Raw genomic sequence first — 13,652 nt, forward strand, 5'->3', positions numbered from 1 at the left:
TGGAAAGAGGGAGCCAAACGTGTATTTATAAGGTGGGGAGGGAGTTTTCGAAAAAAAAGAGAGAAATTTGAGAAGATATGGAGAAAATTTGAAGAGAAAGTGAGTTTTTGAATGAAATTTGGAATTGATTTGAGATAGATTTGAAGAATGGTTTTGATTTGTGAAGATTTGAAAGTGAATGATGAAAGGTTGAAGTGCATTTATGTAGAGGAGATTGGGTAAGAAAAGGAAAGTTTGAAAAAATTTGAGTTGAAAACGAAATTGTGGTCCCCCCACCTTTCTGGCGTTAAACGCCCAAAATGGCACCCATTCTGGCGTTTAACGCCCATTTGCTACCCTTTTTGGGCGTTTAACGCCCAGCCAGGTACCCTGGCTGGCGTTAAACGCCAGAAATCCTTTATCACTGGGCATTTTTCTAAACGCCCAGGATGCTGCACACCTGGCGTTAAACGCCCAGAATGGTGCCCATTCTGGCGTTTAACGCCCAAAATGGCACCATTCCTGGCGTTAAACGCCCAGAATGGTACCCATTCTGGCGTTTAACGCCCAAAATGCCCCTTAATGGCGTTTTTTTTTCGCCAGTAAGCTTATTTTCTGCTTTTGAGCTGAATCCTTCTGTAACTCTGTGAATTCCTTCATTTTTGATACTTGCCTCTGTAAGACTAATCATATACCCTCCTAATGACTGGGTTGCCTCCCAGCAAGCGCTTCTTTACTGTCTTTAGCTGGACCTCTGCTGAGGATCACTCAAGCCTCAGTTTTGAGCATTCCTGCTCAAATTTCCTTCAAGATAATGCTTGATTCCTGTCCATTAACAATGAACTTCTTGTCAGAATCAATATCCTGAAGCTCAACATATCCATATGGTGACACTCCTGTGATCACATACGGACCCCTCCACCGGGATTTGAGTTTTCCTGGAAACAACTTGAGCCTGGAGTTGAAGAGCAAGACTTTTTGGCCTGGCTCAAAGACTCTGGTTGACAATTTCTTGTCATGCCACTTCTTTGCCTTTTCCTTATAAATTTTTGCATTTTCAAAGGCATTGAGTCTGAACTCTTCTAGCTCATTTAGCTGGAGCAGTCTTTTCTCACCAGCTAACTGTGCATCCATGTTTAGGAATCTGGTTGCCCAGTAGGCTTTATGTTCCAGTTCCACTGGCAAATGACAGGCCTTCCCATACACCAATTGGTATGGAGAGGTACCTATAGGAGTCTTGAATGCTATTCTGTATGCCCACAGAGCATCATCCAAGCTCTTTGCCCAATCCTTTCTCCGGGCCATCACAGTCCGTTCTAGGATTCTCTTTAGCTCTCTGTTAGAGACTTCAACTTGCCCATTTGTCTGTGGATGATACGGAGTAGCCACTTTATGGCTAATCCCATATCTGACCATAGCAGAGTATAGCTGTTTGTTGCAGAAATGAGTGCCCCCGTCACTGATTAGTATTCTGGGAACACCAAATCTGCTGAAGATGTTTTTCTGGAGGAATTTTAGCACAGTCTTGGTATCATTAGTTGGTGTAGCAATTGCTTCTACCCACTTAGATACATAGTCCACTGCCACCAGAATGTAAGTGTTTGAGTATGATGGTGGGAATGGCCCCATGAAGTCAATTCCCCATACATCAAACAATTCTATCTCTAATATCCCTTGTTGAGGCATGGCATATCCGTGAGGCAGGTTACCAGCTCTTTGGCAACTGTCACAGTTACGCACAAACTCTCGGGAATCTTTATAGAGAGTAGGCCAGTAGAAACCACATTGGAGGACTTTAGTGGCTGTTCGCTCACTTCCAAAATGTCCTCCATACTGTGATCCATGGCAGTGCCATAGGATCCTTTGTGCTTCTTCTCTGGGTACGCATCTGCGGATCACTCCGTCAGCACATCTCTTAAAGAGATATGGTTCATCCCAGAGGTAGTACTTGGCATCTGAAATTAATTTCTTTCTCTGCATGTAACTGTACTCCTTGGGAATGAACCTCACAGCTTTATAATTTGCAATATCTGCAAACCATGGAGCTTCCTGGATGGCAAAGAGTTGCTCATCCGGGAAAGTCTCAGAGATCTCAGTAGAAGGGAGGGACGTCCCAGCTACTGGTTCTATTCGGGACAGATGATCAGCTACTTGGTTCTCTGTCCCTTTTCTGTCTCTTATTTCTATATCAAACTCCTGCAGAAGCAACACCCATCTGATAAGCCTGGGTTTTGAATCCTGCTTTGTGAGTAAGTATTTAAGAGCAGCATGGTCAGTGTACACAACCACTTTGGATCCCACTAGATAGGATCTAAACTTGTCAATGGCATAGACCACTGCAAGTAATTCTTTTTCTGTGGTTGTGTAGTTCTTCTGTGCGTCATTTAGAACACGGCTGGCATAGTAAATGACGTGCAGAAACTTGTTATGCCTTTGTCCCAACACTGCACCAATGGCATGGTCACTGGCATCACACATTAATTCAAATGGCAATGTCCAATCTGGTGCAGAGATGACTGGTGCTGTGACCAGCTTAGCTTTCAGGGTCTCAAATGCCTGCAGACACTGTGTGTCAAACACAAATGGTGTGTCAGTAGCTAGCAGGTTACTCAAAGGTTTTGCAATTTTCGAAAAATCCTTTATAAACCTTCTGCAGAATCCTGCATGCCCCAGAAAGCTTCTGATTGCCTTAACATTGGCAGGTGGTGGCAATTTTTCAATTACCTCTACCTCTGCCTTATCCACCTCTATTCCCCTGTTCGAAATTTTGTGCCCAAGGACAATTCCTTCAGTCACCATAAAGTGACATTTCTCCCAGTTTAAAACCAGGTTAGTCTCTTGGCATCTTTTCAGGACAGTGTAGGTGGTTAAGACAGGAGCTGAATGAGTCTCCATATACTGAAAAGTCATCCATGAAGACTTCCAGAAATTTCTCTACCATATCTGAGAAGATAGAGAGCATGCACCTCTGAAAGGTTGCAGGTGCATTGCACAGACCAAAAGGCATCCTTCTGTAGGCAAACACGCCAGAAGGGCAAGTAAATGCTGTTTTCTCTTGGTCTTGAGGATCCACTGCAATTTGGTTGTAGCCTGAATAGCCATCCAAAAAGCAGTAATAATCATGACCAGCTAGTCTTTCTAGCATTTGGTCTATGAATGGTAAAGGAAAATGATCCTTTCTGGTGGCTGTGTTGAGCCTTCTGTAGTCAATACACATGCGCCACCCTGTGACTGTCCTTGTAGGAACCAGTTCATTTTTTTCATTATGAACCACTGTCATGCCTCCCTTTTTGGGAACAACTTGGACAGGGCTCACCCAGGGGCTATCAGAAATAGGATAAATAATCCCAGCCTCTAGTAATTTAGTGACCTCTTTCTGCACCACCTCCTTCATGGCTGGATTTAGCCTCCTCTGTGGTTGGACCACTGGTTTAGCATTATCCTCCAACAGGATCTTGTGCATGCATCTAGCTGGGCTAATGCCCTTAAGATCACTTATGGACCACCCAAGAGCTGTCTTGTGTGTCCTTAGCACTTGAATCAGTGCTTCCTCTTCCTGTGGATTCAAAGCAGAGCTTATAATCACTGGAAAAGTGTCACCCTCTCCCAGAAATGCATATTTCAGAGATGGTGGTAGAGGTTTGAGTTCAGGTTTGGGAGGTTTATCCTCCTCCTGTGGAATTTTCGAAAATTCCTTTATTTCCTCTGGTTTTTCTTGATCAGGTTGGGCATCTTTGAAGATGTCCTCAAGCTCTGATTCTAGGCTTTCAGTCATATTGACCTCTTCTACCAGAGAGTCAATAATGTCAGCGCCCATGCAGTCATCTGGTGTGTCTGGATGCTGCATAGCTTTTACAGCATTCAACTTGAACTCATCCTCATTGACTCTCAAGGTTACTTCCCCTTTTTGTACATCAATGAGAGTTCGTCCAGTTGCTAGGAAAGGTCTTCCTAGAATGAGAGTTGCACTCTTATGCTCCTCCATTTCCAGCACCACAAAGTCAGTGGGAAAGGCAAATGGCCCAACCTTGACAATCATGTCCTCTATTATGCCTGATGGGTGTTTATTGGAGCCATCAGCAAGTTGGAGACATATCCTGGTTGGTTTGACTTCTCCAGCCAACCCAAGCTTTCTAATAGTGGATGCAGGTATTAGATTGATGCTTGCCCCAAGATCACATAGGGCTGTCTTGGTGCAAGCACCTTCTAATGTGCATGGTATCATAAAGCTCCCAGGATCTTGAAGCTTTTCTGGTAAGCTTTTCAGAATAACTGCACTGCATTCTTCAGTGAGAAATACTTTTTCAGTTTCTCTCCAATCCTTCTTATGACTTAAGATCTCTTTCATGAACTTAGCATAAGAAGGTATTTGCTCAAGTGCCTCTGCAAACGGAATCTTTATTTCAAGAGTCCTTAGGTAGTCTGCAAAGCGGGCAAATTGCTTATCCTGTTCCGCTTTGCGGAGTTTCTGAGGATAAGGCATCTTGGCTTGATATTCTTCAACCTTAGATGCTGCAGGTTTATTCCTTACAGAAGTGGTTGAAGAAGCCTTGTTAGAGGGATAATTATCAGCACTCTCAGGTGTCTGATCTTCCCTTGGCGTTTGAACGCCAGGAATGGGTGAAGATTGGGCGTTAAACGCCAACTTCTCCCCCTTTTCTGGCATTTGAACGCCAGAACTGGGCAAGGAATGGGCGTTTAACGCCAGCTTTCCTTCCCTTTCTGGCGTTTGAACGCCAGAACTGAGCAAGGAATGGGCGTTTAACGCCAGCTTTCCTTCCCTTTCTGGCGTTTGAACGCCAATAACATTCCTCTCTGGGCTCTTACTGTCCTCAGAGGGATTTTGAACAGTGGTTTGGTCATCCTCTGTCAACTGTTCCTTAATTGACTTTTTACTCTTTTGAGCAGTGTTATTCAATGTTTTCCCACTCCTTAGTTGAACTGCTTGACATTCTTCTGTTATCTGTTTAGATATTTGCTGTTTTGCTTGATTCAACTGCAGTTCTATGCTCTTGTTAACAACTTTAGTATCATGGAGCATTTCTTTAAATTCTGCTAACTGTTCTGTCATCAGGAGCAATTGTTGATTAAGCTCAATTATCTGTTCTTGAGGACTAGGGTCAGTGACTATTGCCATGACATCCTCTTTTGGAGAGAACTCATTGCTAGAATATAAGTGTTGGTTTCTAGCAACAGTGTCTATAAGTTCTTGAGCTTCTTCAATTGTCTTCCTCATGTGTATAGATCCACCAGCTGAGTGGTCTAAAGACATCTGAGCTTTTTCTGTAAGCCCATAGTAGAAGATGTCTAACTGTACCCACTCTGAAAACATTTCAGAGGGGCATTTTCTAAGCATACCTCTATACCTCTCCCAGGCATTATAAAGGGATTCATTATCCTCTTGTTTAAAGCCTTGGATGTCCAGCCTTAGCTGTGTCATCCTCTTTGGAGGGTAAAAGTGATTCAGGAATTTGTCTGATAACTGTTTCCATGTCTTTATGCTTGCTGTAGGTTGGTTATTCAACCACCTTTTAGCTTGATCTTTTACAGCAAATGGAAACAGTAATAGTCTGTAGACATCCTGATCTACCTCTTTATCATGTACTGTGTCAGCAATTTGTAAGAACTGTGCCAGAAACTCAGTAGGTTCTTCCTGTGGAAGACCGGAATACTGGCAATTTTGCTGCACTATGATAATGAGTTGAGGATTTAGCTCAAAGCTGCTTGCTTTGATGGGAGGTGTACAGATGCTACTCCCATATGCAGCTGTAATGGGGTTAGCACATGACCCCAGAGTCCTTTTGGACTGATTAATCCCACTTAAGTCCATTATGGACAAAAGGGAAATGATAATGATTGCAAAGAGATAAATTTTGTTTTTTTTTTTTTTTTTGAATTAACCGAAAATTAAAATAAAAATAAAAGGAAAATAAAATGAAAAATTCGAAAATTAAAAGAAAATAAGATCGAAGCAAATTGAAAACTGAATCAATTAGTTAATTAAAAAGATTTTGAAAACAGCAATTAAGAAGATATGATTGAAAAATTTTTATGAAAAAGTTTTGATTTTTGAAAAGAGGAAAGAGAAAAACAACAAATGACACCAAACTTAAAATTTTAGAAAATCAAACACTAATTTTTTTCGAAAATTTTAAAGAGAAAAACACAAAGAGGACACCAAACTTAGAACTTTTTTGAATCAAAAAGGGACTAAGAACATGCAAAAATCGAAAATTAAAAGAAAAACAAAGGCATGCAAATGACACCAAACTTAAAATATGAACTAGACTCAACTAAAAGACTCTAAACCAACAAAAATAAAACAGTCCTAATCTAAGCAACAAGATAAGCCGTCAGTTGTCCAAACTCGAACAATCCCCGGCAACGGCGCCAAAAACTTGGTGCACGAAATTGCAATAACACTTTTGCAATCCCGCACAACTAACCAGCAAGTGCACTGGGTCGTCCAAGTAATACCTTGCGTGAGCAAGGGTCGATCCCACGGAGATTGTCGGCTTGAAGCAAGCTATGGTTATCTTGTAAATCTTAGTCAGGATATCAGAAGTTATCAGGATTGATTGTGAAAAGCAAAAGAACATGAATTGATTACTTGTTTTGCAGTAATGGAGAATAGATTGAGGTTTTGGAGATGCTCCATCTTCTGAATCTCTGCTTTCCTACTATCTTCTTCTTCAGTCACGCAAGTCTCCTTCCATGGCAAGCTGTGTGTAGGGTTTCACCGTTGTCAATGGCTACCTCCCATCCTCTCATTGGAAAGATTCCTAATGCCCTGTCACGGCACGGCTATCCATCTGTCGGTTCTCAATCAGGCCGGAATAGAATCCAGTGATTCTTTTGCGTCTGTCACTAACGCCCCGCCTTCAGGAGTTTGAAGCACGTCACAGTCATTCGATCATTGAATCCTACTCAGAATACCACAGACAAGGTTTAGACCTTCCGGATTCTCTTGAATGCCGCCATCAGTTCTAGCTTATACCACGAAGACTCCGATTAAAGAATCCAAGAGATATCTACTCAATCTAAGGTAGAACGGAGGTGGTTGTCAGTCACACGTTCATAGTTGAGAACATGATGAGTGTCACGGATCATCATATTCATCCGGGTTAAGAGCGAGTGATATCTTAGAATGGAAGCAAGCATGATTGAATAAGAAACAGTAGTAATTGCATTAATCCATCAAGACACAGCAGAGCTCCTCACCCCCAACCATGGGGTTTAGAGACTCATGCTGTGGAAGGTACACAAAGAGACGTGTAAAAATGTCATGAGGTCATAAGGTTCTCATACAATGTTTAAAAGATCCTATTAACAGTAAAACTAGTAACCTAAGGTTTACAAAAATGAGTAAATGACATAAAAATCCACTTCCGGGCCCACTTGGTGTGTGCTTGGGCTGAGCAATGAAGCATTTTCATGTAGAGACCTTTTCTGGAGTTAAACACCAGCTTTCATGCCAGTTTGGGCGTTTAACTCCAAGTTTTATGCCAGTTCCGGCGTTTAACGCTGGAATTTCTGAGGCCGAATTGCTACGCAGGTTTGAGCCATCAAATCTTGGGCAAAGTATAGACTATTATATATTGCTGGAAAGCCCAGGATGTGTACTTTCCAACGCCGTTAAGAGCGCGCCATTTGGGCTTCTGTAGCTCCAGAAAATCCACTTCGAGTGCAGGGAGGTCAGAATCCAACAGCATCTGCAGTCCTTTTCAGTCTCTGGATCAGATTTTTGCTCAGAACCTTCAATTTCAGTCAGAAAATACCTGAAATCACAGAAAAACACACAAACTCATAGTAAAGTCCAGAAAAGTGAATTTTAACTAAAAACTAATAAAAATATACTAAAAACTAAATAAAAGATACTCAAAACATACTAAAAACAATGCCAAAAAGTGTACAAATTATCCGCTCATCAACAACTCTCTGTTAAGGACCTGACCGAATTCTTCAAAGAAGAAGAAGCCATGGCAGCCGAAAACAACAACAATGCCAACAGTGCAAGGAAGGTGCTGGGTGACTTTACTGCACCTACTCCCGACTTCTATGGGAGAAGCATCTCTATCCCTGCCATTGGAGCAAACAACTTTGAGCTTAAGCCTCAATTAGTTTCTCTGATGCAACAGAATTGCAAGTTCCATGGACTTCCATTGGAAGATCCTCATCAGTTCTTAGCTGAATTCTTGCAAATCTGTGACACTGTCAAGACTAATGGGGTAGACCCTGAGGTCTATAGACTTATGCTATTCCCTTTTGCTGTAAGAGACAGAGCTAGAACATGGTTGGACTCACAACCTAAAGAAAGCCTGGACTCATGGGAAAAGCTAGTCAATGCCTTCTTGGCAAAGTTCTTTCCACCTCAAAAATTGAGTAAGCTTAGAGTGGAAGTCCAAACCTTCAGACAGAAGGATGGTGAATCCCTCTATGAAACTTGGGAAAGATACAAACAATTGATCAGAAAATGTCCTTCAGACATGCTTTCTGAATGGAGCATCAGAGGTATTTTCTATGATGGTCTCTCTGAACTATCTAAGATGTCCTTGGATAGCTCTGCTGGAGGATCTCTTCATCTGAAGAAGACGCCTACAGAGGCTCAAGAGCTAATTGAAATGGTTGCAAATAACCAATTCATGTACACTTCTGAAAGGAATCCTGTGAACAATGGGACTAATCAGAAGAAAGGAGTTCTTGAGATTGATGCTCTGAATGCCATATTGGCTCAGAACAAGATATTGACTCAACAAGTCAATTTGATTTCTCAAAGTCTGTCTAGAATGCAAAATGCACCAAGCAGTACTAAGGATGCTTCATCTGAGGAAGAAGCTTATGATCCTGAGAACCCTTCAATGGAAGAGGTGAATTACCTAGGAGAGCCCTATGGAAACACCTATAATTCTTCATGGAGAAATCACCCAAATTCCTCATGGAAGAATCAAGAGAGACCTCAACAAGGTTTCAACAACAATAATGGTGGAAGAAACAGGTTTAGCAATGGCAAGCCTTTTCCATCATCTTCTCAGCAACAGACAGAGAATTCTAAGCAGAACCCCTCTGACTTAGCCACCATGGTCTCTGATCTAATCAAAACCACTCAAAGTTTCATGACTGAAACAAGGTCCTCCATTAGGAATTTGGAGGCACAAGTGGGACAGCTGAGCAAGAAAGTTACTGAACTCCCTCCAAGTACTCTTCCAAGCAATACAGAAGAAAATCCAAAAGGAGAGTGCAAGGCCATCAACATGGCCGAATTTGGAGAAGGAGGAGAGGCAGTGAACGCCACTGAGGAAGACCTCAATGGGCGTGCACTGACCTTCAATGAGTTCCCTAATGAGGAACCATGGGAATCTGAGGCTCAAAATGAGACCATAGAGATTCCATTAGACTTACTTCTGCCATCCATGAGCTCTGATGAGTATTCTTCCTCTGAAGAGGATGAGTATGTCACTGAAGAGCAAGTTGCTAAATACCTTGGAGCAATCATGAAGCTAAATGACAAGTTATTTGGAAATGAGACTTGGGAGAATGAACCTCCTTTGCTCACCAAAGAACTAGATAACTTGTCTAGGCAGAAATTACCTCAAAAGAGATAAGATTCTGGGAAGTTTTCCATACCTTGTACCATAGGCACCATGACCTTCAAGAAGGCTCTGTGTGACTTAGGGTCAAGTGTAAACCTCATGCCTCTCTCTGTAATGGAGAAGCTAGGGATCTTTGAGGTACAAGCTGCAAGAATCTCACTAGAGATGGCAGACAATTCAAGAAAACAAGCTTATGGACTTGTAGAGAATGTTTTGGTCAAGATTGAAGACCATTACATCCCTACTGATTTCATAGTCCTAGAGACTGGGAAGTGCATGGATGAATCTATCATCCTTGGCAGACCCTTCCTAGCCACAGCAAAGGCTGTGATTGATGTTGATAGAGGTGAACTGATCATTCAAGTGAATGAAGAATCCTTTGTGTTTAAGGCTCAAGGATATCCCTCTGTCACCATGGAGAGGAAGCATGAACAGCTTCTCTCAAATCAGAGACAAGCAGAGCCCCCACAGTCAAACTCTAAGTTTGGTGTTGAACCCCCACATTCAAACTCTAAGTTTGGTGTTGGGAGGTTCCAACATTGCTTTGAGTATCTGTGAGGCTCATTGAGAGCCATCTGTCAAGCTACTGACATTAAAGAAGCGCTTGTTGGGAGGCAACCCAATGTTATATTTTATCTATTTTCCTTTGTTATTTTACTTTATTTTGTAGGTTGATGATCATGAGAAGTCACAAAATCAATTGAAAAAGCAAAAACAAAATGAAAAACAGGAAGAAAAATAGCACACCCTGGAGGAAGAACCCACTGGCGTTTAAACGCCAGTGAGGCTAGCAGTTGGGCATTTAACGCCCAGTCTGGCACCATTCTGGGCGTTTAACGCCTGAAAGGGGCACCAGACTGGCGTTAAACGCCAGAAAAGGGCAAGAACCTGGCGTTAAATGCCAGGAATGGGCACCAGCCCGGCGTTTAACGCCAGAAATTGCTCAAAACGCGATTTTGAATGCCATTTGGTGCAGGGATGACTTTTCCTTGACACCACAGGATCTGTGGACCCCACAGGATCCCCACCAAACCCACCACTCTCTCTCTCTTCTTCACCCATTCACCAATCACCTCAACACCTCATCCCCAAAAATCCTTCACTCATCAAACCCATCTTTCTCTTCACCACTCACACCTTAAACACTACTTCTTCCTACAGGATCCCCACCAACCACAAAGCCATCTCACTCTCCTCTATTTCTTCTTCTTCTACTCCCTTCCTTCTTCTTTTGCTCGAGGACGAGCAAACTTTTTAAGTTTGGTGGGGTAAAAGCGTTGCTTTTTCGTTTTTCCATAACCATTTATGGCATCCAAGGCCGGAGAAACCTCTAGAAAGAGGAAAGGGAAGGCAAAAGCTTCCACCTCCGAGTCATGGGAGATGAAGAGATTCATCTCAAGGGATGCACTTTCCTCCACAAGACTATTGGGAGCAAATCAACACCTCCCTAGGAGAATTAAGTTCCAACATGGGACAACTAAGGGTGGAGCACCAAGAACATTCCATCCTCCTCCATGAAATTAGAGAAGATCAAAGAATCATGAGAGAGGAGCAACAAAGACAAGGAAGAGACATTGAGGAGCTCAAGCACTCCATAAGACCTTCAAGAGGAAGAACAAGCCGCCATCACTAAGGTGGACCCGTTCTTTAATCTCCTTGTTCTTTATTTTCCTGTTTTTCGAATTTTCATGCTTATGTTTATCTATGTTTGTGTCTTATGATCATTAGTGTCTTAGTGTCTATGCCTTAAAGCTATTAATATGAATCCATCACCTTTCTTAAATGAAAACTGTTTTTATCACAAAAGAACAAGAAGTACAGGATTTCGAATTCATCTTTAAAACTAGCTTAATTAGTTTGATGTGGTGACAATATATACTTTTTGTTTTCCGAATGTATGCTTAAACAGTGCATATGTCTTTTGAATTTGTGGTTCATGAATGTTAAAATTGTTGGCTCTTGAAAGAATGATGAAAAAGGAGACATGCTACTGAGGATCTGAAAAATCATAAAAATGATTCTTGAAGCAAGAAAAAGCAGTGAATACAAAAAAAAAAGAGAGAAGGAGAAAAACAAAAAAAAAGGGGGAGAAAAAGAAAAAGAAAGAAAAAGAAAGAAATAAAGGTGTGATCCAAGGCAAAAAGAGTGTGCTTAAGAACCCTGGACACCTCTAATTGGGGACTCTAGCAAAGCTGAGTCACAATCTGAAAAGGTTCACCCAATTATGTGTCTGTGGAATGTATGTATCCGGTGGTAATACTGGAAGACAGAGTGCTTTGGGCCACGGCCAAGACTCAATAAGTAGCTGTGTTCAAGAATCATCATACTTAACTAGGAGAATCAATATCACTATCCGGATTCTGAGTTCCTAAAGAAGCCAATCATTCTGAATTTCAAAGGATAAAGTGAGATGCCAAAACTGTTCGGAGGCAAAAAGCTACTAGTCCCGCTCATCTAATTTGGAGCTAAGTTTCATTGATAGTTTGGAGTCTATAGTATATTCTCTTCTTTTTATCTTATTTGATTTTCAGTTGCTTGGGGACAAGCAACAATTTAAGTTTGGTGTTGTGATGAGCGGATAATTTGTATGCTTTTTGGCATTGTTTTTAGTATGTTTTTAGTAGTTTTAGTTGAGTTTTTAGTATATTTTTATTAGTTTTTAGTTAAAATTCACTTTTCTGGACTTTACTATGAGTTTGTGTGTTTTTCTGTGATTTCAGGTATTTTCTGGCTGAAATTGAGGGACCTGAGCAAAAATCTGATTCAGAGACTGAAAAGGACTGCAGATGCTGTTGGATTCTGACCTCCCTGCACTCAAAGTGGATTTTCTGGAGCTACAGAAGCCCAATTGGCGCGCTCTTAACGGCGTTGGAAAGTAGACATCCTGGGCTTTCCAGCAATATATAATAGTCCATACTTTGCCCAAGATTTGATGGCCCAAATCGGCGTTCAAAGTCACCCTCAGAATTCCCAGCGTTAAACGCCGGAACTGGCACAAGAATGGGAGTTAAACGCCCAAACTGGCACCAAAATGGGAGTTAAACGCCAAGAAGAGTCTCTACACGAAAAATGCTTCATTGCTCAGCCCAAGCACACACCAAGTGGGCCCGGAAGTGGATTTTTATGTCATTTACTCATCTCTGTACACCCTAGGCTACTAGTTCTCTATATATAGGACCTTTTACTATTGTATTTTCATCTTTTGATCATACTTTGATGATTAAACCCTCTTTGGGAGGCTGGCCATTTGGCCATGCCTGGACCCTATTCTTATGTATTTTCAACGGTGGAGTTTCTACACACCATAGATTAAGGTGTGGAGCTCTGCTGTACCTCAAGTATTAATGCAATTACTATTGTTCTTCTATTCAATTCCGCTTGTTCTTTGTCCAAGATATCACTTGTTCTTCAACTTGATGAATGTGATGATCCGTGACACTCATCATCATTCTCACCCATCAACAAAGTGACTGACAACCACTCTTGTTCTACAAGCATTCGAGGCTCTAGTGAATATCTCTTGGATTCTTTAACCGGAATCTTCGTGGTATAGGCAAGAACTGATGGCGGCATTCAAGAGAATCCGGAAGGTCTAAACCTTGTCTGTGGTATTCTGAGTAGGATTCAATGATTGAATGACTGTGACGTGCTTCAAACTCCTGAGGGCGGGGCGTTAGTGACAGACGCAAAAGAATCACTAGATTCTATTCCGGCCTGATTGAGAACCGACAGATGAATTCCGCTATGCTGTGACCAGAGCATATGCAATCGTTTTCAATGAGAGGATGGGAGGTAGCCACTGACAACGGTGAAACCCTACACGAGCTTGCCATGGAAAGGAGTAAGAAGGATTGGATGAAGACTGTAGGAAAGCAGAGAGACGGAAGGGAAGGCATCTTCATACACTTATCTGAAGCTCTCACCAATGATATACATAAGTATCTCTATCTTTATCTTTGTGCTTTATTCATTCATCATCTATACCCATTGAGTCTGCCTGACTAAGATTTACAAGGTGACCATAGCTTGCTTCATACCAACAATCTCCGTGGGATCGACCCTTACTCGCGTAAGGTATTACTT

General features: G+C 41.8%; 1 non-coding gene across 1 annotated transcript; it reads right to left on the reverse strand.

Moving 5' to 3' along the window:
• Positions 1-8,363: 8,363 nt before the first annotated feature.
• Positions 8,364-8,471, reverse strand: LOC130978287 (small nucleolar RNA R71). The gene has a single exon (XR_009085939.1). It is a non-coding gene; the product is annotated as a small nucleolar RNA R71 (small nucleolar RNA).
• Between the last annotated feature and the right edge of the window lie 5,181 nt (positions 8,472-13,652).

This window comes from Arachis stenosperma, chromosome 4 (assembly GCF_014773155.1).
Source record: "Arachis stenosperma cultivar V10309 chromosome 4, arast.V10309.gnm1.PFL2, whole genome shotgun sequence".
Taxonomy (NCBI): domain Eukaryota; kingdom Viridiplantae; phylum Streptophyta; class Magnoliopsida; order Fabales; family Fabaceae; genus Arachis; species Arachis stenosperma.